Source organism: Peromyscus leucopus, chromosome 10 (genome assembly GCF_004664715.2).
Source record: "Peromyscus leucopus breed LL Stock chromosome 10, UCI_PerLeu_2.1, whole genome shotgun sequence".
Taxonomy (NCBI): domain Eukaryota; kingdom Metazoa; phylum Chordata; class Mammalia; order Rodentia; family Cricetidae; genus Peromyscus; species Peromyscus leucopus.
This window is the reverse complement of record NC_051071.1, coordinates 86,883,259-86,910,858: the sequence shown is the minus strand read 5'-3', so window position 1 is coordinate 86,910,858 and position 27,600 is coordinate 86,883,259. Positions and strand designations below refer to the sequence as shown.

The 27,600-nt window shown below is 42.2% G+C and overlaps 1 protein-coding gene across 2 annotated transcripts in view; it reads right to left on the bottom strand.

The window, feature by feature from the left end:
- The window catches only part of Arhgap24 (Rho GTPase activating protein 24), a 408,858-nt gene extending 392,961 nt beyond the window's left edge, over positions 1-15,897 (bottom strand). The window contains exons 1-2 of one of the 2 annotated variants that reach the window (XM_028867285.2): positions 15,390-15,897; positions 10,782-10,922 (exon numbers count right to left, since the gene is read on the bottom strand). The gene's annotated coding sequence lies outside the window, so the exon portion shown is untranslated. The remainder of the gene's footprint in view (positions 1-10,781; positions 10,923-15,389) is intronic. The other variant, XM_028867284.2, reaches the window with a different exon arrangement.
- Positions 15,898-27,600: the final 11,703 nt, after the last annotated feature.

Below are 27,600 nucleotides of genomic sequence, written 5' to 3'. Positions count from 1 at the left end.
GAAGAGAATGAAGCAAGATAGTAAGATAATTGACCAACCTAGAATACCAAGTTTTATATTAATTCCTACAAATATCATTCACCATTCACAGAAGTCAATCTCACTTGCATAATAGGAAATGGCTAAACTCGACAAATCTATTAATAAAAGGCAAATTGGAATTCACAGAAAGTGGTTTTGTCAGAGTGAACATAGAGAAATAGAAAAATATGAAAGTCTTTAAATTGGACTGCATGGTTTCTGAGCACAATTTATTAATGTATCATACAATTTTCAAAGCTTTTAGAAGTCATGCAAGCTCTGTTTTAGAAAAACGACAGATTTTTCAAATAAGCTGTCAAATTCCAATTAGTGGCCATTTACTGCAAACAAAATTGTCATATTCCTAGATCTACAAGATGTACACGGGCGTTAGGGACACGGCTCAGCGTGGAAAGGGCTTGCTACAAGAGAGTCGGGGAGCGGGGGGGGGGGGGGGGGGGGGGGGGGGGGGGGGGGGGGGGGGGGGGGGGGGGGGGGGGGTCTGAGTTTGGATTCCCAGAACTCACCACTCCTACATGGTGAGAGGCTGGAACAGTCGGCAAACACAAAGACTGGCCACTTGAGGGAACAGAGACGCTGTGTTAGATGAGGGGGGCGGGGAAGACCAACGCCCAAGGATGTTCTTCCACCACGTGCACACCACGCACAGTTCCAGCAGGACAGAGGACCACCCACCCATCAGTAACTTCCTCAAAGCTGCCTGGCAAGTGCCTGGTGGTTAGATTGTTCAAACCGCTCTTAACAGTGAAAGTACAGCAGTCCCTCCCAGACTTTCAGTAAAGAAAGTGCAGCACAGGCAGGTGGGTGCACGGATGACTTCATTCCAAAGAGAATCCTCAGGAAATGAAGCAAAGTAAAGAAGCTACCAGCTCAAGGGGGAATGCCTGACATCCTCATTTCAAGGCAAAGCTGAAATATAGGTAAACGTTTCATATGATGCTGCCTTTCCCCAAGTCTGTAAACACTGCCTGTGAGTCAACACTGGAATCAGGAGTCAGTCTCTGGTTTCTCAGGCAGTCACTAGCTCTATACTCGACAGCCTTGACAAACAGCATCTCCAACTGTAAGACAGCACATCCCAGACTAACACAAAATATCACTAGTAATTTCATCACATTCCACCTTAATATGATGCTTTTATCTGCCCTCTCCTCTCCACAGCTCTCCTCTCCATGCCCATTCCCTCCGGGATGATGGTAATATGACCTTTATTTTAGCATTTAGCATTAATAATACATCTCATAAATGATCCTATACCCTAATTGCTTGTCATTTCCACAAAATTGTCCAATTAATTTTATTTTACCTAATGGCTATTTCTAAGAGATTAAGAAAAATCTCTGTTACTACAAACGAACAAAAGAGAACAGTAAACATACACTCTTGTCATTGCTGTGCATTTGATCTGGAGATTATTTGCCGCACACATATAAACATTAACTCCCAGGAGCACCTAGCATACTATTTTTTTGCTGGAAAATTCCCAAGTCAGAGCCCCAGCTGCAACACCATGGAGCCATGAGCAGACATCTGGGGAAGCCCAAACATTGAGCATCCTCTGCTGTTTTGAGAAACAGAAGTCACTCCGTGTTCCTGCCACCAGCCTCCACTTCCCGCGGCTGCCTGCACAGGTGTGTAGCACAGCATGGTGGAGCACCCGAGACACAGTTCTCCCAATCCTGAAATGAAGCCTGGGGCCTGCAGCTGAGCCATATACTGTCTGGCCGACCAGCTCGGTCTGTCTTGCCCTGTTTGAGCAAGGAATTCCTCAGAGTCCTCCAGCCCCAGCCCCAGCCCCAGGCTCATGTCGGGGAAACTAAGGATACTGCCTGGAATGTTCCTCAAATCAAACAGCAGAGGATGAGATCACAGAGAGTGAATAATAAAAAACCCTACACAGAGAGAATGCTCTGTGTGTCCAGGATTCACACAGCAGGCCCCAGGAACAGAATTTCCTCCTGACTCCAAAGAGATTTGACTGTTCAAGAACAGAGCTTATAGGGCATTATTATTTTTATTCTTGCTTTTCATATGAAAATTCTGGTGTGTTAACCTCGGGAGTATTTATTTATTTTCCAGAATATGAAAAGTATAAAATGTGAAGACAATGTATGATTATTGTACAGTTAAGATTTAACTGAATAAAAATATACAGTGCATTAAGAACAATTTGTATCAAGTAGATATGATGAAACTGTTACTATTACAAGGAATACTGAAGAAATTATAACCTAAACTAGAAAATATTGTAAGTTGTATCTTGATATTAATACAATATGCATTGGTTTCTGTATAGTTAAGCTAAGCTTGGTAAAAAGATTTTCAAAGATATTGGTGGAGTCTGATACTCCAGCACCTTAGACATGTAAGAAATTTATGTATTTTCTATAAAAATATAAAATAAATATATTTAAATTTTACTTGATCTTTTTAAAGATTATGCTTCTTACTCCACAAATAAATAAAATTATGTCCACTGAAAACACTTTTAAAAGCCATACCTTTAGAAATATAACATAAAACTATTAGTTATCAAAATAACTAATAGCACCTAAGTTCAGTTCCCAGCATCCATGTCAGGCATCTCACAACTGCCTGTAACTCTAGTTCTGGAGGATATAACAACCTCTCCTAGCCTCCCACACCCATGTGTACATACATACATGTAAAAGAAAAATAAACTATTTAAAACATAAATAAAAACAAAAAGAGGGCTGGTAACACAGCTCAGTGGTAGAGTACTTGCCTAACATGTGCAAGGCCTTGGGTTCAATCCTTAGTGCTAAAAAAAAAAAAAAAAGAAAAAAAAAGAAAAAAAAAGAAAAAAAAAAACCATCTTCTAATAAGAACAACTGTCAATTGTGAAGCTAGGTATAATTAGGAAAATGTCCCAAGAAAATGGCGGGTTTCCTATTACTTTGTTTTAAGGAATATGGAACCCATTTAGGAATGGAGGCAGGGAGGGAAAAGGAAGGAAGGGAGGAAGGGAAGAAGGGAGAAGGGAAAGAAGGAAGGGAGGGAGGGAGGAAGGAAGGAAGGAAGGAAGGAAGGAAGGAAGGAAGGAAGGAAGGAAGGAAGGAAGGAAGGAAGGAAGGAAGGAAGGAAAGGAATGTGGGAGGGAGAGAGGAAGGGAAAATCAGATTCCCCAGACTCAGGTTGGGTGATAGAGGTTTAGGTGGGAGCCAGGTGTCATCTGTCCGGCTGAGCTCTAGGATGAATTCCGGAACACCTCAGGACATAGGAAGTCACAGGATTCTCTCTTGGATGTCCTAACAGAGGTCATCCATTTTTGATGCCTGGATGTCCCACCAGATCACTTGGTTTAATTCTCTCAGAGAACCCCGGGAGAGAAGGGCTCTGAGGCACAGGACAAACATCAATGCCTTGCTTACTTTATTTGTTTTCTGGATGTCTGCCATTCCAGACCTATCTTCCTTACTGGGAAATTTGAAGTGAGGTGGTTTCTAAAGAAACTTCTATTCTGAAATCCATCAATTCACTGCGAGAAAATGGTACGTAACTTTCAGTTTGTAATAGAGCTGTTGTGCGGGTTAACACAGGCAAAGAACAGAACTAATCCAGGAGGCTTTTTTAGTTCTGTGATTCCAACATGCTCATCCAATGTAAGACCTCATCAGTGTGTAGGCAAAGAGCATTCCCATGCTTCATGCCCCTTTCCCTTCTCCTGGGGAAACAGCTAGCCTCAGATCCCCCTCTGTTCTCACGCCTTTGCTCAGCAGCAGTTTCCACCACACAACACCTTTGTGCCCACAGTGTCTGAAAGACAAATAAAAAGTCATCCTCCAAAATCACACTGATGAGCGAACAAAAGGAAGGTACGAGAGAAAAAAAAATATAGGTAAATGCACTTCTGATTTAAGTGATTCAAAGACAGAGCTTGCCTGAAACCTACAAAGGGCTCTTGAAAAGATACTGGTAACTCCATTCTGATGGATGGACACTATTCTTAGCCTGCTGGACCCATTCTTCACAAGGCTGCACAAGTGCAGAATGCTAGAGAGAGGAGAAGCAGGAAGTCCTGGTGTTACTCAGCACACTGTAGAGTGCCATCAAGCAAGTTGTTTTTCTACCCATAGCCAGGAAAATTAAAGCATGTTATGTTTTAATCACAGCATCGATCTGTACTCATGGAATTCCTGGTTGCACTGGATGAAAACCTCTGCAAATGGGTGCATTAAAAATACAGCTTCCATCCAGAAACAAGTAGCTTCTCAAAGGGGCTGTCTCTAGCATGTCTTCAAGTTATATGCACTCACTGGACTGAGATCTAAGGTTTCTGCTCTCCTTACAGCATAGTCAATACATAGTGAGGAAGAACTGAAGACTGGTCTCCTAGGCACCATACACACCAGTTACCATCCAAGAATAGGTATTGGTTGCATTTGTGCTACTGAAATAGTGCAAGGTAAATGGCATTGCTTCCAGTCCCCCAGGTGATTTAATTTAATTTGAAGCTAAAACACATCTTCCGATTTGTGCAGTTTCTCAGTGGGAATGGCTTTCTTCATTGCTGAGCATGAAGTGCCAGTATCTCAGCACAGTCCCTGTGATGAACAAACCACCTGAATGCACTTTGCCTTCCTCTATCGGAGTGGCATCCCCTCTCCCTCCAGACCCACAGCTAATGAAAACAAGCCCGTTGGCTCATGGTGTCCATCAAGGAAAGGTCATGGTAACCATTATACTGTCATATACAACCATCCAGGAACTCCCTCCCCAGTGAAATCAAATATCCACGTTTGAGAGCCCTGCCAAACGTACACAGTCACATCCCCACCAAAGCTGCTCTGAAGGACCATGCCACCATTTGGCAATAGACCTTTTCAGGCTGAAGCCATGTGAGAAAGTCACTGCTCTGACTCCCTTTACTGATAAGGAGACTAAAGCCCGGAGAAACTAGATCTAGCTGGATTTGCAGAAGCCAGTGAATGCTGCAAGTCAGGTTCACAGTCATACACCAGCAGCCCCTCCCCAAGGCCCTTCTAGCTTTTCCACAGCCAGGAAATGGGAAATGCCATACCTTAGGAAGCATGTCTCCAACAACTGTTTAAATATGAAATGCAGCCTTTGGTAAGCTCTACCAATGTGTCTCTCCTGAAATGTCTGTCCTTCAACACATATCACACACCATTAAGTCCTAGTTTTAAATTAAATTAGTAATTGCCACTTGTAAAGCTACCTTTAAATTGATTGATTGATTGATTGATTGATCAATCAATTGGTTTTTTTGGAGACAGGGTCTCATATACCTCATACTACCCTAGGACTCCCAATACAGCTGAGGCTGACTTTGAACTTCTGATCCTCCCAGCTCTACCTCCCAAATGCTGGTACAGGCCTTCACCACCACACCCCAGCTATGCAATGCTTTGTATATTATAAGCAAGCATGCTACCAATTCAGCTACATCCTCGCCCCAAGATAATCGTATTAATAGAAAGAAAAGGGGATATTTGTTACATCTTAAAGTAAACATATCTTCCAATCATAAACCAAATGCAGGAGTGAAAGACCACACACAGGACCAAGAAAGGAAAGCGAATGCAATGTTACATGTTCTCTCTGAACTAACAACATACAATGAATCCATGGACTCAATACATCTGTTATGAGAGAAAAGTTCTCCTGACATATAAATTCATATCATTTCTACGTTATTAAAATACTTTCTTACCAGAATTTTTACCGTGTGGGCTGGATTGCCAATATCCCCATCTACATGAGCTTTTCAAAATAAACATTTCTGGTTGGAAAGGCTTCACAGTGCAAGTATGGAGACCTGCATTGGACCCCCAGCACCCATGGAAAAGCGAGGTGCGTGTGACCCCAGATCTGCCTGGGGCAGCAACCCCCTGGGGTCTGCTGGTCAGCTAGTCTATGTGAATGAGCCAACACCAGGGAGAGATCTTGTCTCCAAAAACTAAAAATGTGAAGAGTAAGAGAGAAACACACACAGGGTCAAAGTCAAGCACCGAGGCTACGTGTGAGTCGCCACACTGAGGGTTCATTAAGGACTTTTTTTCCAGTATTATCAAAACCCCAAGTGCATTTTCCATTTCCATGCAATAACAAAAGTATATGCAACTGAAATTAAAATATGTGGGATATATTTTACTTTTTAAAACACATAATGAACAACGACCTTTTATATTCAGTTCTGTTCTGTCTCATTCTACTCCTTCTTAATTAAAAAAAAAGTGTTGGTCAAAAATCACCCACTAGGGCACTGGAGAGATGGCTCAGCAGTTAAGCGCACCTGTTGCTCTAGTCGACCCAATTCCATTTCCCAGCACCCACCCAGCAGGTAATGGTTTTTAACTCCAGGACCAGGAGCTCTGATGATTTCTTTTGGAGTTCAGGCACTGTGCACAGGTAGTACACATACATATATGCAGACAAAACACTCAGACACAGAAATTAAAAATAAATAAAATGCCTTTTAAAAATCACCAATTTGATTGTGTGCCATCGATAGATCAAATCTTGCAATTTGAAAAATATGGATTATGAACTCTGTTCATTATTTAATGATAATAACTATTGGTTTCTATTGATGCTTACAAGGTGGGGACATCGCCCATTTTCCATGTACTGCTCACTTTGTGATGAAAACTGACATGGGATGTAGGGATCAATAAGTACCTGTTTTTTACAAAGAGGAAAACAGTACTTCACACTGGTGTGTGCAGCCAGCTCATGGCCACAAGGCTTACCCAGTCTGGAATGCAGTCTAGTTCCAGAGAACATCAGAAAGATTTACTCTTTTAGGGTGAGCTATTTTACTTTGAGTTCCGAAACTACAACTCAGTGACTATGTGGTTTTTGGCAAGGGACTCGGCCTCTCTGGACTTGTTTTCTCAGCTATGTAACGGATATCCTAGGGTCTATCTGGTGCTATGGTCCCCTATGGCAAGTGCTGGGTGTAATCTCAGGCCTCCATGACTAGTAGGTAGTGACTGAATCCTTAACTACCACAACATATATTAAATCTTTCCCCCTTTTTTCTTTTATTTTCAGTTGTAATCCCCAAATAGTTGGCCCTTCCCATTCCTCTTTCATTTCTGTTGAGCTTCTCACATTGTGTCTCTCTAGCCCTATCATTGGAAATGACTTGCCTCCTTTGATCACACTCCCCTCCTGCTCTCTGTCCTCAGGAAGCACTGGTCCTTGGGTCTGGGCTGGATGTAGGTGGTTGGATCTTCATGAAACAGATCTTCCAATTTTCCTTTCGCCAAGAACAAATAGCTGGTCAGATGGTCCCTAAAGAGTCACTCTATTGTTGATCTGATGAGTTCTTAAAAGAGAATTTTGACTGTGGCATGCCAGCCCAGGGGTCACCTCTCACCACCACAAGAATGCCATCATCTAAAGGACCCACAAGAGAACTCCAAATACTCCATGCCAATAGTTTTGTGACTGGAGTCACACAGTTAAAGCAAACCTATGAAGCTCAGAGACTGTGGTTCTAAAGGTCATTGGTGTAAATCATGGAAATGGAAGTGTTTGGGCATTCACATAGACACTGTTTCTTGCTTCTCTGCATGCAACACAAATGATCTTTGAATCAGATGCAACATAATCATTTCTAGAACTGTTAATTCTAATTACTTCTATGAATAGGAATAACATCTGTAAAACACGGAGTGGTTGATACTCAGTAAGCATAAAATTTATTAGAGCAATGGTCATTAAGAGGTTTGTAGAAAGAGAAAGAAATCATTATAATGCAAGGGATAATTCCATCGTTGGTGAACCTGGACACTCAGTTCTCTGAAGCTTCAGTCTCATGTTCAGGAAGTAGCTATAGTCACAGCTCCATAAGCCTGTACTCATCAATAAACTTCACTTTTCAGAGAAAGATTTTTCTCTTCAACTTCTCAGAGACACCCCAAGGGAATTCTTCTATACATTCTTGATATACACATTGATAAGAACATTCATGTTTGGTCCTAAGTATCTACTTTCAAAGTTCTTTAGTCTCAGTTCTCCTTCTAAGTTCTTTAGGAAATGTAACATTTGGTGACAAGAACATCTTCTCTGAGGAGGTACAGAAACCAGACCTAAATTATTTCTGGGAACTATATTTAGTGACCTGAAAGTATTGTCTGTAAAATACTAAAGTTACACAATAGAATTTTATAAATATTTAACTAAAATGTCAAAAGAGTTAAACAGTGCAAAATAAATTCAACTGATCCCACAGTGGATAGTTGACTTGTTAAAGGTGTCTTAGATACAGGTGCACTAAATGGATCATAAAACCATGCAGACCAAGTCTTCAGAAAGCTCTCAGTTGGGGGAGGGAGCAGCTGAGCATCAGATTCAGCTCTCATCTTCCAGAATTACAAGCTAAAGGAAGATTTATTGTGGTTCCTTTGTCATGCTTCCCTTAACCAAAACAAAACAGGCTATCCAGGAGAAACACACTTTTTTAAGTTCCTGGGAATAAAGACCGGGGTGAATGTATCATGAAAATTCTTGCACAAAACCAACAAACTATGTAATGTGAAGTGCAAAAATGTTCCATGCAGCCCATGTCTTTATCCTGACTCTCAGTTTAAAAGGAGACTATAGAATGTTAAAGAATTGTTTAGTAAAGGCATGTAGTCTGGCAAATTTCTAGTTACCTTCATACAGGAAGGTGGAGAACTTGAAAATTTCATACGCATAAACAGTTGGGCTTGACTTAACATTCGTGCACATTCTTCCAGTATTCCCAGAGAGGCTGAAGAAGTGATGTGTTTGAGAACCATGATTAGTATTTTGCACAATTGATTGAAATGTTGTCTATATACTAACTGGCAGGGAGGTAGGAGACAAAGGTAACATTGCTTTGAAAATAAAATGAGCCAATTTGTATTTTAGATCAAATGGAGTGTAATCTCCTCTCTGTGTATCAGACAGCAGAAATAACTGTAGACAAAGGCAAAGGTTTTCAGGAAAAAACTTTGGATTTGCCTTAGTGCTCAAATGAGATGAAAAGAAAATCAATATAATGAGGAATCAGTGACATGAAAGGAGGTGGCCCTTATGTGTTCCCTCTTCTGTATCCACATCTGCTTTCCCCTCTAATTAGCTCTGACTTCCCTCTAGCATTAGCACTCAAGATAATTATTAAATAGCCAAAATTGGTATCTTCATTTTGTTTGATTAATTAAGACTATTGCCCATCCCGAGGGTAGCATATCCAAATTTAACTTCAATATTAGTCTTCACAGCTAAATCCAGACCTCCCACTGAGATTTGATAGAACACAGATTTTATAGTATGGGACAAAAATAATTGTGCAAATATGTATCCATTGAAACTACTTATATTATTTTTAATTGCAGGAACATTTATGATTCCTTTTAAAAGTTGATGTTACTGTGGCTTTTAATTTATTTTTGCTTTAGAATTGCAAAGGCACACTATTTCATATATTGCAGAGATTGAATAGGCATATGTGGGCTGATTTAGAGAGTGACTTGTGCTTTGTAGTACTGACTGTTGCATGAGAAAAATACAGTGTCCAAACACCTATTCTTCAACCGACTATTTGGATACAACTGTCTGCATGAACTAGCAGCCATCAATATATCAATACATCATTTACTTACAGCTTTGCTTGCTCATTGACTAAGAAAGCATTATCTACTACATTTGGAACACTGGATTAGTCATTTGGATCTAAGAAGCTTCCTCCTTCTACCACTCATCCAGTGAGGAACTCATAGCAGCTAGGAATAGGGAGACTGAACAAAACAAATCCACACATCATGCAGTATGCCACTCCACGGTGAACAACAAAAACAAAAGTGTCTTAGAGTAGGCCACTATAGCCTGGGCTGCAGCCTCCTCCAGGTTTGTTAAGGACACTGTGATAGTCCCATAATGATGAAATTATATAATGAAGCATGTCTCAGAAGAGTCTCCATCATTAGCTGACACATGACTGTGATTATTTAAAGCATGATCAAATTAGATTGAGGCAGACAAGATGGAGTTGTTAATTCTTCCTGCATAGAATTTTTTTTTCCAAAGGAAATTTCCTTTGAAATTGACTGGCCAGGGTCAAGAAATTTCTAGGCAACAGGAGAGTTCCAGAAAATAATCCCTGAACAAGACATCAGAAATGTGATCAGGGAGGATCCACTACACTGGAAAAGGAAGCTGCAAGGGAAGAGCCTTTGGACAATATGCAAAAAAGTTAGCCAGCCTGGAAGCACAGGCCTACAAATCCAGCTACTTCAGAGTCAGAGGCAGGAAAATCACAAGTTCAAGTCCAGCCTGGGCAAGTTAGCAAGACCCTATCAAAACAAATCAAAAGGAAGAAAGAAAATAAACAGCATACAATTTTAAAAGAGCTGAGACCTCCAGGAACTTGATGGTGAGACCTGATTGCTGAAGACACTACACACTTTGGTCAAAGTACATGAGAAAGTCAAAATGAATACCAATATTAACCAAATTTTAACCAAGAATCTTTCTCCCTGCTGATTGGCTCTCATAGCACTAGAAGGTGCTATGTGGGCTTCTGGGGCAAAAAAGTAATCAAGAGTCTTAGCCAGTCACATGATCTACAATACTAACCAGCATGGCATGCCCATGGGTGTAATAATGGCACAAATGTTATGGGACTAACCAATCACTTTCTAAATGTGGCCAAGAATTCATGGTGAGGGAGCCCACATTTGCTATCTTTATACCCCAAGAAGAATGCAGCTGTTCGCACTTACCCAAGAAGTGTCTGTGTGTAATGGGCAGTGGTTGAGGCAGAAACTGACAACTGGTCACAGTTCAGAGGACAAACGTCAGTGGAGTGCTTAGTCACAAGTGGAACATCTCTGTGACCTCCCTTACCAGAAGGTTCAGGGATCCTAGTGACAGAAGGGTTGAAGAGATTGTAAGGACCGGAAGTCAGGGGTCAGGAGCAAACCAGTGTCTTCTGGACGTGACAGAACTGCTGCACTCATGAACTCACCATAGATGTGGTTTTCTACACAAGATCACAGCAGTCAATATTGCAGCATGGAGGGCGAAGGGTCTCACAAGCCCCCACATCTTACCAAAAAGCTGCAATGGACAGTTTATGGCTTCTGGGGTGGGGGGTAAGAAGTTTTCTTTAAGAGGGAGGTTCCTAGTAAGTCAAACATTCATGATCCAGTGGATGGCCCCACATTCATGAATATAAGGGCAGCACAAATTTCAACCAGTGGATTATTTTTTTTTAATGACAGGAAGTTAGGGATGGGTAAAGAGGAGGAAGTGTATCTGGGATGAGTTAGGGAGAATAATAGGGATAAGTAGAAACAAATTACATTGTATAAAATACTCAAAGAATGGCTAAAACATATATTCATATATACATATATGTGTTGTGGAATAATCTTTTTTTTATACACTGTGAAGATGTGTCACTCTGATTGGTTTAATAAAAATCTGAACAGCCAATAGCTAGGCAGGATTTCCAGGCACAGAGGACGCTGGGAAGAAGTAAGGTGGACATGTCAGGCAGGAGACTCAGAACAAGCAGCTTGGGCATTACAAAGTAAAGGTAACTGAGACATGTAAAAGAACATAAATCAAAAGGATTGGTTTATTTAAATTATAAGAGTTAGTGGGACAAGTCTAAGCTAATGGCCAAGCTTTAATAATTAGTAAGAAGTCTCTATGTCATTATTTGTGAGCTGGCAGCCTAAAGAAAAGTCTGACTCACACACATCACACACACACACACACACACACACACACACACACACACACACACACAGACAAATGGGTCACTGGTAAAGCACTTACTTAGTACATGTTGAAAGGCTTAGTTTCAATCCCAGCATCTCATGCAAAGAGACAAATACAAAGAACTTCAAGTTACTACTCTAGCTCACTGGGCTCCAACCAAGGCTGCAGAACAAGGGATTTGCACATCAATTTTAGGTTTTATAAAGATTCATTGTGGATGATGGTGGCATATGCCTTTAATACCCAGCACTGGGGAGGCAGAGGCAGGAGGATCTCTGGGAGTTCCAAGGCCAGCCTGGTCTACAGAGTGAGATCCATGACAGCCAGGGCTACACAGAGAAACCTTTTCTTAAAATACCTCCACTAAAAGAGGTTCATCGTAATGTCACTTTAGTAGAGGCAGATGCTACTTCAAGGACACATGAACATGAAAATCTCTGAAAAATGAATATTCTTTGAGTCTTCAACACCCTGATCCTTTTCCTTCCAAATGTGTTTTTACTTCACTGCTTATCCCAACAGAATCTTGTGAAGTTTTAGTCCCAGAGCACAGATGAGCGAGCTACCCTTGTCAGATTTAACATGAGACTCAGCACTGACTTCATGGCTATGGTGTCCATTTACAACTGTATTCTAAAATATCTTTCTCCATCTGGGAGAAATCTGAGTCCCTTTTCCCATGGCTTTAAGAAGTAAACCTGCATTATTTTATTTTAAAAGAAAAGGTTCTCTTTCTCTTTCTTTCTCTCTCTCCCTCTCCCCCTCCCTCTATCCCTCACTTACTCCCTCCTCCCTTCCTCCCTCCTACCCTCCCTCCCTCAGTCCCTCCCTCTCTCCCTCAATCCCACCCTCCCTCTCTTTCCCTCCCCCTCCCCTTCTTCTCAGTGTAATGTGACAGAATAGAGGCTTGAGGGTCTGAGGACCCTCATACTCTTCTGCATCCATATGTGACAAGTCATGTGGCCAAATCTTCCCCTGCCATCCAGGCTGAGAACACCTCACCTGCCAAGCTCAGTTTACAAAACATACACCTCTCATAAAAAAAAAGTAAGTAAGTAAGTAAATAAATAAATAAATAAATAAATAAATAAATAAATAATGGGGCAGAAAGAAACAATCGGCCCTTAGCCGGGCGGTGGTGGCGCATGTCTTTAATCCCAGCACTCGGCAGGCAGAGCCAGGCGGATCTCTGGAGGCCAGCCTGGGCTACCAAGTGAGTCCCAGGAAAGGCGCTACCAAGTGAGTCCCAGGAAAGGCGCAAAGCTACACAGAGAAACCCTGTCTCAAAAAAACAAAAACAAACAAACAACAAAAAAAGAAACAATCGGCCCAACACATGTTGGATTCAAGGGAAATTCATTTTTCACCTTTGACCGGAAAATACCAGAGGAAACTGATTGCAGGTAAGAGAGAATGCCTCAGCCCTGCTCCTACTCAGAACAGGAAATGAGGGAGCACAGCCAGGACCTGACACCACCAGTGCCTGCTTGAGGCCAGAGAACCCAACCAGGATGCCAGAAGCCAGAAAGAGAACACTCCTCAGTGGGCCAGTAGGTCACGGCACAGCTCTTACAGGCACCGCTGGAAAACACCACTTAGACTCTCACAGTACCCGGCTGCTCATCTCCCCCACTGCCTGACCCACCCTTGCCCTCCACCCAGGAGAGTCCAGGGTCACATGAGAAATAATTCTACCACCCAGGACAGCAATCAGAGCTTTAGCAATCATGATCTGAAGCAAAAACTGAACAAATTTCCCTGGAGATTTCAGCCAACATCCTTTTTCACTACATTCTTGTCTGGAAAGATACATCACTATTTGTTTCTACAGTGGATTTTGGGTTTGTTCTCAAGAACTTAATTTTATCCCACTCATAGTCAGGTTGGTATTTTTTAAAATACTTCATGCTCACCTTACATAAAGCCCAAAAAATTATTAGAGAGAAACCACCATGTGTTAAATCAAAGCCCTCAGATGTTGAAATAAAAGCAATGATAGCAATGTGGCTGAAAGTCAAGAACCCTGAGTTTCTCATGCAGAAAGAGTCACACACACACACACACACACACACACACACACTGGTATCCTGTTGTGGTGTGTTAACTTCCATGTACCTAAAACAATATATTCCGGACCTCAAAACTTGAGTCTGTCCCTGTTCCCTTGGAAAGATCTTTCACTAAGAACTCTTCTCCTCTGTGTGATAGGATGATGTTATTTGTTTTAGAGTTGACGACTCCACCTTCCACCATGTCTAAGGCAAAGTCTCTGACAGCTTTACTATGGCTCTAAGAGAGAACAGAATTCTGAAGTGTTTTCTGGAGATTGGACACTCAGGAAAGATGGAAAGAGAAGTTTTCCTGTTGAGTTCTCTTGAAAGTTAAGAAGTATCCTCAGAGAAGATGAATTAAGTACCCAGGAATTTAAAAGAGGACTGAGAAGCCCTCGATAGCTTTAGACTTGCTTCCTAGCTTTTTCTAATATAGTAATCCTATATGCTGTTGATGCCCAGTTCAATACTAATACCATGTCTTGCCCTCAAGAGCTAGTCATGAGATCTTAATTAGAACTGGGGAAGAGCCTGCACTGAATCAGCCTGTCCATCTTCCCAGAAACTGAGTAGAGCTTTTAAATGCCACTGCAAACATCCCCAGATTTCAATCAATTTGTCTTATTTAGTAGACCCAACAATATGAAACTTTGTACTTACAGATAAGCAAATCTTTGACAACGTTTATATTTCCAGTACCTAGCCTGATTTACTCACTTCCTTTTTTAAGAATGGGATGAAACAACGGTGTCTTGGAAGGCTAAAACAGATGCAATATAAAATACGATGAGTAATACGATGAAAACAAGAACAACTTGAGAGGTTCGGATGAACTCGAACAGATGACAACAGAGCCAGGGTCTCTTTTATGAGACAGTATTGGACAACCCAGCATCTCTGAGGGACTCGGAGTAACAATCTTTGAGGGCTGACACAAGAAACGCTACTGAAGTTGTTTCCTGTTTTTTGTTTTTTTTTTATTTTTATTTGTTTTCTTAATGAGAACGTACTGCATGCTTCTTTTTAAAAGTAGATGGATACTTCCCCGGGGGAAAAAAAAAGAACTACTCGTTCAAAAACTCTAAACCCATCTGTGTGTCTTTAAAATCACTGAAGAGTCTCTATCGCTTTTTGGAAACACAATATATATTGAAATCTACCTCCACAGGCCAGTTGTCTAGGCAACTCTTCGACTGGCTAAACCACCACCGGAGGAAAGGAGAAGGTGGATTGCCAAAGAAAGAGCTGTACTAATTGCATCTGTTTTGCAAGTCAGAAACACAGGATGCCTGCCTGCTTGTGTTGCGTGCGGGCACACACACACACACACACACACACACACACACACACACACACACACAGCGCGCGCGCGCATGCACACACTCAAGCACACAGGCTCACACACACACAGGCACACGCGCACTGAAACAGCGTAGGTCCCGGCGCTGCCCCTGGCTCGCAGCAGCCCCCACCTCCCTGTCCCTGTAGCCTGAAGCTGTTACCCGCCCTCTGAATGGTTCCTCCACCTCCCGCAGCAGTCACATCACCTACCCTGCTGGGGACGAGGGACCTATGCGGGATGGCGACTGCTCCTCCGAAGTCCCAGGCTCCTAGGACCGGCCAGATGAGTTCAGGCCGGCGGGGTGCCCTTCACTTCCCACGGCCAGGGCAAGCGCAGAGCCCCATTCGCCTGGCCTGCGCGCTGCTCTTGGAGGAGGAAGCCCCGGGTGGCCGCAGAGCCAGCCGCAGCTGCGCGGAAAGTTGGGGGGAATCCCCCAGCCGTCGCTGTCTTGCTCTAGTCCTGTCCCCTCCGGAGCCTGGGGGGCCCCCGCCAGCCTGCGATCTTCTCCCGAGACCCACGGGCTTTCTTTCACCGGGGCTGAGTTGCCACATGCACTTGAGAAATCCTAGCAGTTGCGCAAAAGAGTCCTGAAGTTAGAAAGAGTGATTGTGTGCGAATGTGTAAATATACAGTACAAGAGGCTGGAACAACTGAGCGGGGCCAGCCTGCAGACGCTGCCGGGTTTCGGGTTTCAGTTGGCAGCTGGCGGCTTCAGAGGACCCGAGCGGCACTGATGGGATGGCGGGAGCCCCGCCCTGCACGCCAGCTTCACCTCCCTCCGGAGCCCTGCTGGGTGCCCCACCAGACACCGCCTGCCAGCCTGCGCCCTCCACAGTTGGCAGAGTTCCTTTCCACCGAAGGGCAACATGAGTGAGTGCTGGTCACAGATCCTCTGGGTGATGGCTGAGTGGAGCGTCAGTAATACAAGGCTCCCCGTCCTGTGTTTCTTCACCAAGACCCACACAGTGGTGTATGTGCTGCCACTGCCTCGGCCTCTGCCCAGCCTTCCTTCGTTAGCCTAAGCCTTTGTTCCTCGATATGTATAAATATGCATATTTACATGAGTGCCCTCTAGTCAGGCATCTAGAGAAATGCTAAGTATAATGAAAGGTCTTGACACCCTTTTAGAGTTCTCAGAATCATACCCCAAGAAAGAGAACACAGAGGAAGAGAGGTTCCTGATGTGGCCTCCCCTCCCCAAACCCATCCACTGTCACATATACACAAAGCCAATTTCAAATGGACAGCTTATGGTTCTGGGTATTCGGCACTCTCCGCTTTATTGAAGTCTTGTGTTTTTGATTGTTTAGAAACTGTCATGAGATTTTTTTTGCCTTTAGGGATGTCCAGGTTACAGTCTCAGGTTGACAAACACCCCAGACGAAAGTCTGGATGGGCATTAATAGGTGTTTCCTCTCTGTTGCCTTCAGGCATGGGGGAAAAAAATGAATCTGCTAAGGTCCCACTAGAAAATTGATTTTTCTGTCAGGAGAAGCCTCAGTCCTTTAATGAATTAAATTAAGTTCTTGGGGAGGGGCGGGGATAACCTCTTTTGCCATTTCCTTTAAAAAAAAAATATGTGTGTAGAATGCACTCACTCACGAGGCCTGTTTTCTGATTGGTGGGGACAAATGACCTTCATCAACCCACAAGGCCTTGCATGTGGTAATGGCACTCTCTTACACCGGCAAGTGACAGCCGATGGGCTGTTTCAGTTGAGAGCTGCAAAACGATGAAATTAACCAAAATGAAGTCTGCACACATTTTGCAGCCTAAAAGTCTCCAGAAGACAAGTGTCAGCAGGTATGATTCAAGGCTGTGACATTTCAAAAAGGCAAGAGGGCTATTATATTGGGCGCCTACCTCAGGATATAACAAATGTTACCACAGCAATTTGGGCCCAAGGTGATACAAAATTGAATGCAGGGTGGTTGTTGGGCAGTCCCCCTGTCTGAAAGATGAAGACACACTCCATCCTTGTGCCCAAGGCCTTTGGCCTTCACATCCATGTCTCTATTTCCTCCATTTGACACCACCTCAACAGTAAGTGTGATGTATGGGGTTCTTAGGCTATTGGAAGCACAGAAAGAGGGGAAGGTTGTCATGGAGACGGCAATTGGGATGAAGGAAGAGTTGCATCCACTACCACAGACCACAGTCTTTCCTGCAGAAAGAGAAGGGCCTTGCTGAAGCCTGATGGGATATAGACAGAAATCTGTGACATGGGAATACAAGTTGAACTAGAAAACACTTGGCTACTCACTAGATTCTGGCTGTGTTATAATCCCCCTGAGGGTTAGTTGGGTTGGGACACAACTTTCCTATACCCTGAAATAACTTTAAGAAGAGATAAATTCTGAAACCAGTGGCAGACCCCTTATTCTCACCAGAGGAGGAGGCTAACAAGGCTCCCACAGATCTCTAGGAAGTGATGTCTCTCCTTCATCTCCAGGGTGTCTGCTGAGACTATGCCAAAGGGTCATTTGAAGTAAATGTGTCAAGCCAACTGTAATCCCAGGTGGGAAGCATGTAGATGTAACAGTCTTATTAAATAAGAAACACAGAGCCAAATGCAGAGTTAAAACCCCAAGAGGTCAGAGCGGTAGCTAAGAGCTAAAAACCCTTTCTTACCCTTTGCTACCGCTGTCATCCTTCCCCTCAGAAAGAGACCTACTTCCTGTGTGTCTGTCTTTTTATTGACTTTCTGTTCTGCCTTCTCATTGGTTGTAAACCCAACCACATGACCTCCTCGTTGCTGCCAGTCTATACAGACCTCCAGGTCTTCTGTGGTTGGTATTGAGATTAAAGGCATGTGTCTCCATGCTGGCTGTATCCTTGAACACACAGAGATCTGGCTGTCATGTGATTGGGATTAAAGGTGTGCATCACCACCACCTGGCTTCTGCTATGGCTTGCTATTAGCTCTGACCCCTAGGCAACTTTATTTATTAACATACAAATAAAATCACATTTCAGTATAAATAAAATATCACCATAGAAGCACATTGTCAACAAAATCTACAAAACCCAGGATTGATTCTGAGGACCAAACTAACTTCCTAGGAATCCTGGGTCCTGGATATCTTCTGAATAACAGCTAGGAAAAAGACACAAGCTCCTAGGTAGAACTTGAGGGGGTACACTGTATAGATGAAGGGTATAGAATGCCTTCATGACCCAAGAGGCAATCCAGAGACTAGAAATCAAGTAGAAAGAGTACAAAAGAAAGAAGAAAACAGCCTTACATCTGAGTAGCTTGTCCAGCTGTCAGTCAAGGTCAGAAACACTAAGCCCCCTGGACATGATTCCTTTTAGGTCATCCTTTATTAGGAATTTAGTTAGGAGAAACTGAATATCATTTAAAATTGATTGGTCTAATGTTTCTATATACGAGTCAAATGTTACTATTAAACAAGTGTGGAATAAAAATGTGTTTTAATGGGATTTCCTCATTTAAAAATTGCTCTTTTCCAGCAGACTCCTTGCCAGATTCCCTGAAGCCCTTAGCATAGAGCTGGTCATTGTCATGCTACCCAATTGTTCATTAATATCAGAGATGGGGCCCTTTCATTATGTTTTCTCTTATGAAAACATAAATTCCTAAGAGGGCAAAACACACAGTAACAAAACAGAACAGTCAAGAGTTGCCAAGCTCCTTGCATTTCCTACAGGCTCCCATCAACAGCACAGAACTTGTGTGGGTGCTGTGTGCACCAAGATCGGGTTTCAGGATGGAGTTAGGCAGCTGGGCTTTAAAGCATGGCCATTTCTGAATGCCTGTTTTGATTGTTTTTTCTTTTTGTTTCCCATTGGAAATTCCTTCCCAACAAGTCCAGCTTTGTCTTAGCTAAGTGAAATGGCGTACAAACTGATGACATGACTGCTCTGTGGTATGGTTAGGGGGAGGTATGTTTTTTTTTAACAGTAGATATGAGAGAGAGAACAGCCAGAGGCATCTGGAAGAGTCCAGAGCAGGGAGAAAAAGAAGTAGACTGAACATGGCCAGCAGAATGGACATGGATGTGGCTGTCTACAAGAAGAGACAATAGCAGAGGACAGAGAACAGAGAAAATATAGTGAGAGAAATAGAAGAGGAGAATGAGAGCAAGGAAGAAAGAGGGAGAGAGAGAGAATAGCAGGGTTATAAGATGTAGATGTGCTGTGGGGTGTTCTGTATGTCCTGTGGGAGCCCATTCTCGGGTTCCTTGTGGCTTTACCCAGCAGGTCCACATAGAGGATGATTAGGACCACAGGCCTGAGTGCAGGTGTCTGAGATGGTCTGCACTTGGCTGTGCTGTGGGATGGTCTGTATGTCAAGTTGCTCTGATTGGTCAATAAATAAAACCTGATTGGCCAGTGGCTAGGCAGGAAGTATAGGCAGGACTAACAAAGAGGAGAAATAAAAGAACAGGAAGGCAGAAGGAGTCACTGCCAGCTGCCACCATGACAAGCAGCATGAAAAGATGCCGGTAAGCCATGAGCCACGTGCCACATGGCAGGGTATAGATTTGTGAAAATGGATTAATTTAAGCTATAAGGACAATTATCAAGAAGCCTGCCATGGCCGTACAGTTTCTAAGCAATATAAGTCTCTGTGTTTACTTGGTTGGGTCTGAGCGGCTCTGGGACTGGCGAGTGACAAAGATTTGTCCTGACTGTGGGCAAGGCAGAAAAACTCTAGCTACATAGATGTAACCATCTATTTAAATAAGAAACACAGAGCCAATGCAGAGATGAAAGCCCAAGAGGTCAGAGCTAAGAGCTAAAAACCTTACCCTTCACTGCTGCTGCTGTCCTCTTCAGCCAAGAGACCTACTTCCTGTGTGTATGTCTTTTTATTGACTTTCTGTTCTGCCTTCTCATTGGTTGTAAACCCAACCACATGACTTCCTCATCACTGCCCATCTATACAGACCTCCAGGTCTTCTATGGTTGGTATTGAGATTAAAGGCCTGTGTCTCAATGCTGGCTGTATCCTTGAACACACAGAGATCTCTGCCTAGCTCTGCCTCCTAAGTGCTGGGATTAAAGGCATGTACCACCACCACCCAGTTTCTGCTATGGCTTGCTATTAGCTCTAACCCCCAGGCATCTTTATTTATTAACATGCAAATAAAATCACATTTCAGTACAAATAAAATATCACCATAAGAAGGGGAATGAGTAGCTGGAGGAGGGAAGCCCTGAGAGCTGGAAGGAGTTTGGGGTACAAGCAGGTAAGAAGGTATAGGATGCTAGCATGGACTTTGAAAATGTGTAGCAGGTACTTGTGGTACTGAGAGAGCCTGGAGGCCAGCATGAGCTTTGATATGCTAATAGTCACTACAGGTAGCCATATGTTCCTTCTGCCAAAGGTAAGCAACATAACTCCTTTTGATAGAGAAGAACCAGCTTCACAAGTTCCTGAGGAACCACTGACTTTTAGCCAATGGCCTGAAATCATCCTATAGTCCAGGTTGAACTCATTTCTGGATATATGAACTGCCTTTTGCAGTTTGGGGAATTGGAATTTCCTTCAGACCTAACAATGGAAAGACACGAGGGACCACACTCTCTGTCAGAAGATACTGGGTCACATGATTCAGGGAAAGGGGGTACTATTGCCTCAATGGGCAGAATAAATCCTGCTACATCTCAGGTAGAAATATAATGATGAAGAAAAGGAGTAAAAAGACATAGGAAGAGAATCTCCTGTGGTGTCCTTCCCACTCAGATATTCCATCACAAATTGGCTCTCAATGAGATCAGATATCAATTAGATCAGCTATAGTCACTGGCCTAAAAGAAAAAGTTCAATGTCATTTACAGCCTGAATGTGGCACAGTGTCAGCCCCTGGCACGCACCTATAAACTGGCATAACTTCGGTAGCAGAACAAGTCATATTCCATCCTCCCATACCACCAGAGTGAACGGTACAAGAAAGCCACAGTGAAATATATATCTACAATTAATCTAATTAAAAGTTAGCTCAACCCTTGGGATTTGGAAGATATAGAACTGCATAAAAGAAACAGTAAAGAATGTCCATGACTTCCACATTTATACATAAATATTATTACTGTGTTGAATGTATATAATTTTTGAAAACTCTTGAGTATATGTCTAGCTTGTTTAGTGGTCTGGATGATGTTAAAAAGCCAAGTACTTTGCCAAGATCCTGGAGTTCAGTTGGAGAGAGAGAGGAAGGATTATAAGAGCAAGGGGGATCAGAATCATGATGGGGAAAAACACAGAGATAGCTGACCCAAGCTAGTGGGAGCTCATGGACTCTGGACTGACAGCTGGGGAGCCTGCATGGGACTGCACTAGGCCTTCTGAATGTGGGCGAAAGTTGTGTGGCTTGATGTGTTTGTGGGTCCTCTGGCAGTGGGACCAGGACTGATCCTGGGTACAGGAACTGGCTTTTTAGAGCCTATCCCCTGTGGTGTGATGCCATACTCAGCCTTGATGCAGGGGGGAGGGGCTAGATCCAGCCCCAACGTGGTATGCCAGCTTGTGTTGATTACCCAAGGGAGGTCTTACCCTCTATGAGGAGGGGATGGTGGTGGGATGGGAGTAGGTGGAGGGAAGTGGGTGAAGGGGACAGACGTGGAACAGGGATTGGTATATAGAAGGAAAGAAAAAATTTTTAATAAATAAATAAATAAACAAAGGGTTTTGTTTGTTTATTTTTTGGTGGTTTTTTTTTTTGATGTTGTTGGTTTGTTTTTGTTTTTGTTTTTTTGGCCTGGACTCCAAATTCCACTCACAGTTTTCAATTCCAATTAAAACTGTTTTCCTTGATGCTTTTTAATCCTAGATTCAGAACTAGAGAGATGACTCAGCAGTCAAGAGCACTTGCTGCTCTTCCAGAGAACTAGAGTTCCATCTCCCAGAACCCATGCCCTGCCTGGCCACTCACTACCAACTGTAATCCCAGCTCCAGGGCATCTAATGCCTGTGATACCTCCATGGGCACAGGCTCATGTAGCATACATCCACATAAATAAAATAAAATAACAAATAAATAGACCTAGATTCAGAAACTCATCAGATTCTGTTAAGGAAATAATCTCTCCCTTGCAGGTACAGCCTGTTTCCTTTAGCTGGATCCCTGGTATTTCTGCTTTATACTTGTGTGATGTTTTTAAATATCTAATTATTCTAGAGTTTCTTTGTGTTTATTCAGTCACAATGTTTCTAAGACAGACTTTATTTCTATCTTGGTTTCATATAGCCTCTTTTCTGTACTTATCCATCAGCAAAAGCATGTTTGAATACACATATATGCACATAATCACACACACACAAACACATAAGTGCATGCACACAAACACATGCAAGTACATGCACACATGCATATGCACACACCATGCATATTCAAATCACACACATAAGATCAAACAGTTCCCTAGACATGTATCTTTTCCCTTGTGGACTCAGCTATGAATATGAAACTGAGAACATGTAGCAACCCGGTTTCATTTGAGTATATTCTAATCCTTGTAATCTGTCCAGACACTCCTCAGTCATTCCCTTTTTATCATATTTTAAGCTTTATAAATAATGCATATACTTTCTGGCTCCAATTTTTTCTCATCCCTCTGTATTGCCTGCTTTGTTTATTCTTAGATAATTTGAAAACTAGTGAGAAGGATGAACCTCAGTTCACTGTGGATTCATGGAGTCGGGATGCAAGTGTGAGAGGCGCTGACTGCCATGGGGCTCGGGTCCTGGCCAAGATGGATTGAATACTTGATCCAGCGCTGTTTCCAAGGCTTCAGCTGTGGATGAGACCTTGGGCTAAGGTCATTGCTTTAAGTCATGTATAAACCTAATCAAACTACCAAAAGGAAAACCTGTTTGATTGTTACAGACTGTTGAGATAAATATCAATTAAACAAAGCACTTTTTAAGAGGAGCTAAGTTTAAAAAAGGAAAACCAGAAGTAGATCAGTATAACTTATTCAAATACATAAGTAAAGGAAATAATAAAATGATAGGAACATTCCTTGTAATTTTACAAGTGCCTTCCCCATAGTGAAGGATTTTTCTCATAGCAAACCTATAGAAAGGTCCATTATTGTTTACTTTTTGCAAAAGGAAAGACATCACATTGCACTGTTCCTTCTCCCATAAGCTGTAAAGGTTTAGATAAGTCTTGGGTTAAAACTATCCAAGCACCAGCACAGGCTTCTTCTCACTAATGTGACAGTGATAATATCTCCCTATGCAAGGGGCAGCCCAATGTTGCTTTCATGTATTATTTGAATTACCCAAGTACTTGACAACAATTGTTATCCTCTTATGAAGAGGGATGTTATTATCCTCATACAGACCAATTTTAAATCTTATTAAAGTTATTAATGTGAACGTCCTATCCTATCCAATCTTTTATTCAAGTTTTGCACAAATAGCAAGTTTTGCTTTCCATTTCCTCTGTTAATGGGGCTAGCGAAAAGCAGGTAGAAATATCAGTAAGGGGAACAATAGTGGCTTAGATAATTCAGGAACTTGAAAAGTTCAGCCCTAAAAATGAGTGTTACATTTCAGATCTTAAAACTAACATCTGGCAGTAAAACTAAATAAAATAATAATAAGCTTGTTTAAAAAAACAAAAACAAAAACAAAAAACAAAAAACAAAAACCAGAAAATCCAAGGATTATTGCTGCCATAAGGACCAGCCTCCAGCAACTCGGGGATTGAGGGGGATCCACTGAGTCAGCAGACTAATCACTCAACTTGACTTTTCTATTTGAGGGAGTAAAATATAACTCTCTGGGGCTGGTGAAAAGGGAACACACACACACACACACACACACACACACACACACACACACACACACACACCTTCACACCTTTAGGGACTCGCCATCATCTCTCTTCTTTATTTCTTTACTTGCTTCTATCCAGATGTTTCTCTTTTGCCTCTCTTGATGTTTCCCTTCTAACTAACTTTTATTTTTTCCCTTACAGCTTGTATACCCCAGCAAAATCTTTCAACCAGTATAAAAATTACAATGTGGTTACATTCTATTTGTCAAGTGCGTAATTACAAAGAACACAAGTAAAAAACAGGAAGTTTTCCATACCCCTTACATGGTTAAACATTTTATGTATTACAGGTGAAAATAAAATTGTTCTCAAGAACCCACATACATTCATACCCAAGCAACTTGTTATAGATTGACAGAATGCAAACAAGCAAAATATTTTCTCAGATAGTTCTTTCGCTGGCAGGCTACATTTTGCAGTTACAAAGAAATGATCAATCACTTTATTATTTATCTCAAAAGGTAAATAAGAAATCTTAAATAATAACAAATCTAAACTTTTATATATGAAAAAGAATCAGTCAGCTCTACTTTAAATCTTTAGAGTACATAATCACTCATCAATAGTTTTTATATCAGGAAGCTGAGGGCAGAAATGGGTAAAAGGAATTAATCATCACCTTTGATCACCAACCCATCCTAGCAAGAAAGGAACACCAGCCAGCAATAGCTAGGCTGCCATTGTTTAGTTCCGTGATCTCAATGAGTCCCTTGTTCAACTACTAAAAGTGTGTCTTTCTAAACTTTAAATTGTTCCCCAAGATTTTTTTGTCTCAAAGCCATTAAAACACACACACACACACACACACACACACACACACACACACACACACACACCTCTTAACCTAACCTTACTAACAATCTACATGTCTGAATTCTTTCTAAGGATAGTGGTTGAATCATTAATCTGCTCCAGCAGCAGTGCTTAGAAAAAGTCAACCACTACTATTGTAAGCACCAGTAACACTGTCCAATGAGGGGCTATAAACCCCCTGAGAGTTTCATACAACCTAGAGATTGTGAGAGAAGTGGTGACCATGAAGGCAACAATCAGAACGGTGCCCAATACAGCATGAGGTCCTCAGGGCTTTGCCTCTCCAAGGCTCACACTCAGGCGTGGCTTCGCCAATCAGCCAGCAGTGTTCCATGAGTTCCAATGCTGCCTGCTGTTGGTCCCCTCCCATGGCTCCCAACAAAGGATGGCTGTTTAAAGACTAGAACTGGAGGTCATGAGCTCCCTGATATATGAAAAAAAAAAAATCATTGTAACAAATATTCTGGAAAGTCAATTAAAAATATATAAATGTTGATACATTTTTAAAATCATCTCCTAGGTTTCCCAGGAATATTTCAAGAAGACCATAATCAAAGGAGGTGGCCCAAGATGTGGACTACTGAACCAAGAACAAAGGTAGAGCCACAGCGCTATTCCTTCTCTTCTGGAGCTTATGGTTGAAAATGCTTATCTTGTAAAGTTGAAAGACTAAACTGAGGGGTGTGTTGACAAACTGGGATTGGAATGAGGTGACCAAAAGGAGAGTTTCTAAATGCTAAGCAGACTGTCCCATGTGTCCTCAGAGGTAGGCTTTTGTCCTTGTGCATTTACTTCAAGGAAATCTTGGGAAAGAGGCTTGTAAATGACAGTAATGGAATCCCCAGAGATGGAAATCAAAGTACCAGGACTTCAGCCTGAGGCACTGATGGATGTTCAAGGATGCTCTGCTGCAGCACTCAAGAAAGTGGCCCTTGCACCTCACCTGAGCAGCATAGTAGAGCTGGCCCTGATGGTCCAGGTGTAGGAGAGCAGACCCTGAAAGCATGAAAGCCAGAGAACTGGCCCCGCCCCTTGCTCATTGCTGCAAGTGGTGAACTCACCAAGGCTGTGCTGGAGAGCTCACCCTGGTTGTGAGCACGGGGGAGAGCTAGCAGGCTGACCAACCCTGCGACCCCCCAGGCCCAGGAACCAGGGTTATGAGTTGGCCAGCCCAACATCCAGCCCATCTATGATTTACAGAAGGACGTGAAGGGGCTGGTCCTACAGACCCAAAGCTGCAGCATCTCCATGACACAGGGGAGCAGCAAGAGTCCCAGTAAGGGCCCAGCATTGATAGTGTAGCAGAAACCAGAGACCTTGAACCAGACCAATGACGCTTTGCAATGAACACTTGCAAGGAAAGATACATGGATGAAGGGGTTTACTGTGTGTCACACTGTGTCACACTACGGCTTTCATGATGAGATTTTTCCTTTTTTCCCCCTCTTAAATTTTATTTTATTGTGTGGGGAGGGAGGTTTTCAAGGGCAGAGGGCAATACAAAGGGATGGGGAAATGAACAGAATCAAGATAGATGATGTAGAAAACAAAGAATAAATTAAAAAAAAAAAACTTTTTTTTAAGGATACTTTGGAGGGAACTCTCTTATTTCACTCCAGTGTTCTCTGGCAACCACATCGTAGAAATATTTTCCAAGTTTATGAAGAAATCAATAACCAAACCAAACAAAAGAGACAGCCCAGCAAAATAATTTAAGATAGGTCTGGAGCAAACCCCTCCTAGCTGGGGTGGGGATGGTGCAGTGTTCAGCATGGCACCAGTGTCAGTAGAAATAGCAAGGTGGGGTCCAATGGGCACTTGTCGGGTCACCTCTGGGACAAAATAAAGCTATGAGGTCAGAGAATGAAGAGTAGAACTAAAATCTGTGTTGGGGATGTATCCATAGCTCCCAAGGACAGGAAATGAGATTCTGAAAGCCCAGGGAGGACTGTGATTTTCATTGATCCCATTGGTTACCCAGAGCCACGCCTAAAGTTTGCAATCAAAGCCTTCACAAACATCTGAGTAAGGTAATTTTGTCTAAATCACTGTCTAAATTCCTTAAAGTTGTTACAGATATTCAAGTATCAAGTGTCCTACAGGACCTGAGAGTTCAGGTAGGGGGATACAGTTAAGGCCAAAGCCATCAGTTTCAAAAGAAAGAATATTGAAAGAATAAGAAAATTCAAAAAGCAACTAATTGTTGTGGACATGGATAATTCCCTTAATCCAGCCAAAATCTCTTGTCATCTCTAAAATGCAAGACTGTCAGCAGTGTGAAGTCAATTTTCATATCATCTGTCCCTTTAAGAAATTTACATTTGATCACTAAAATGAGTGAATTAAAGAATTTTGTATGGTTTTCTTCAGTAGTCATGAAATTTTAAAATGAAATAGAACTAGTTATTTAATATACTACAATAAATAAGATTAATTTGTGGTCTATATTTTGTGGTGTTTGCTATAACACCATTGGTCATCCCTGAGCTTAAAGAAGTCAAAAGTTATTTACTATATGAAGAGCTTTTGAATTATTCATCACCTAAGGCATCAGTATTCAGAACTTGGAGGAGTAATATGTACCCAGATTCATTCTTCCTTCTATTTCATTGTGTTCCAATTACAACTTTAGTAAGGATAAATCAGCATACATGCTCTCTTTCTCCTGGAAAGAGAACAATGATGTCAGAGGAGTTGATAACATTGGAGAGACCCACGCTGTTATCTCCCAGTTATTAGACAGACACCCAAAGAAGAAGCTGCACATAATAAGACCCGTGATTTCCCCTCC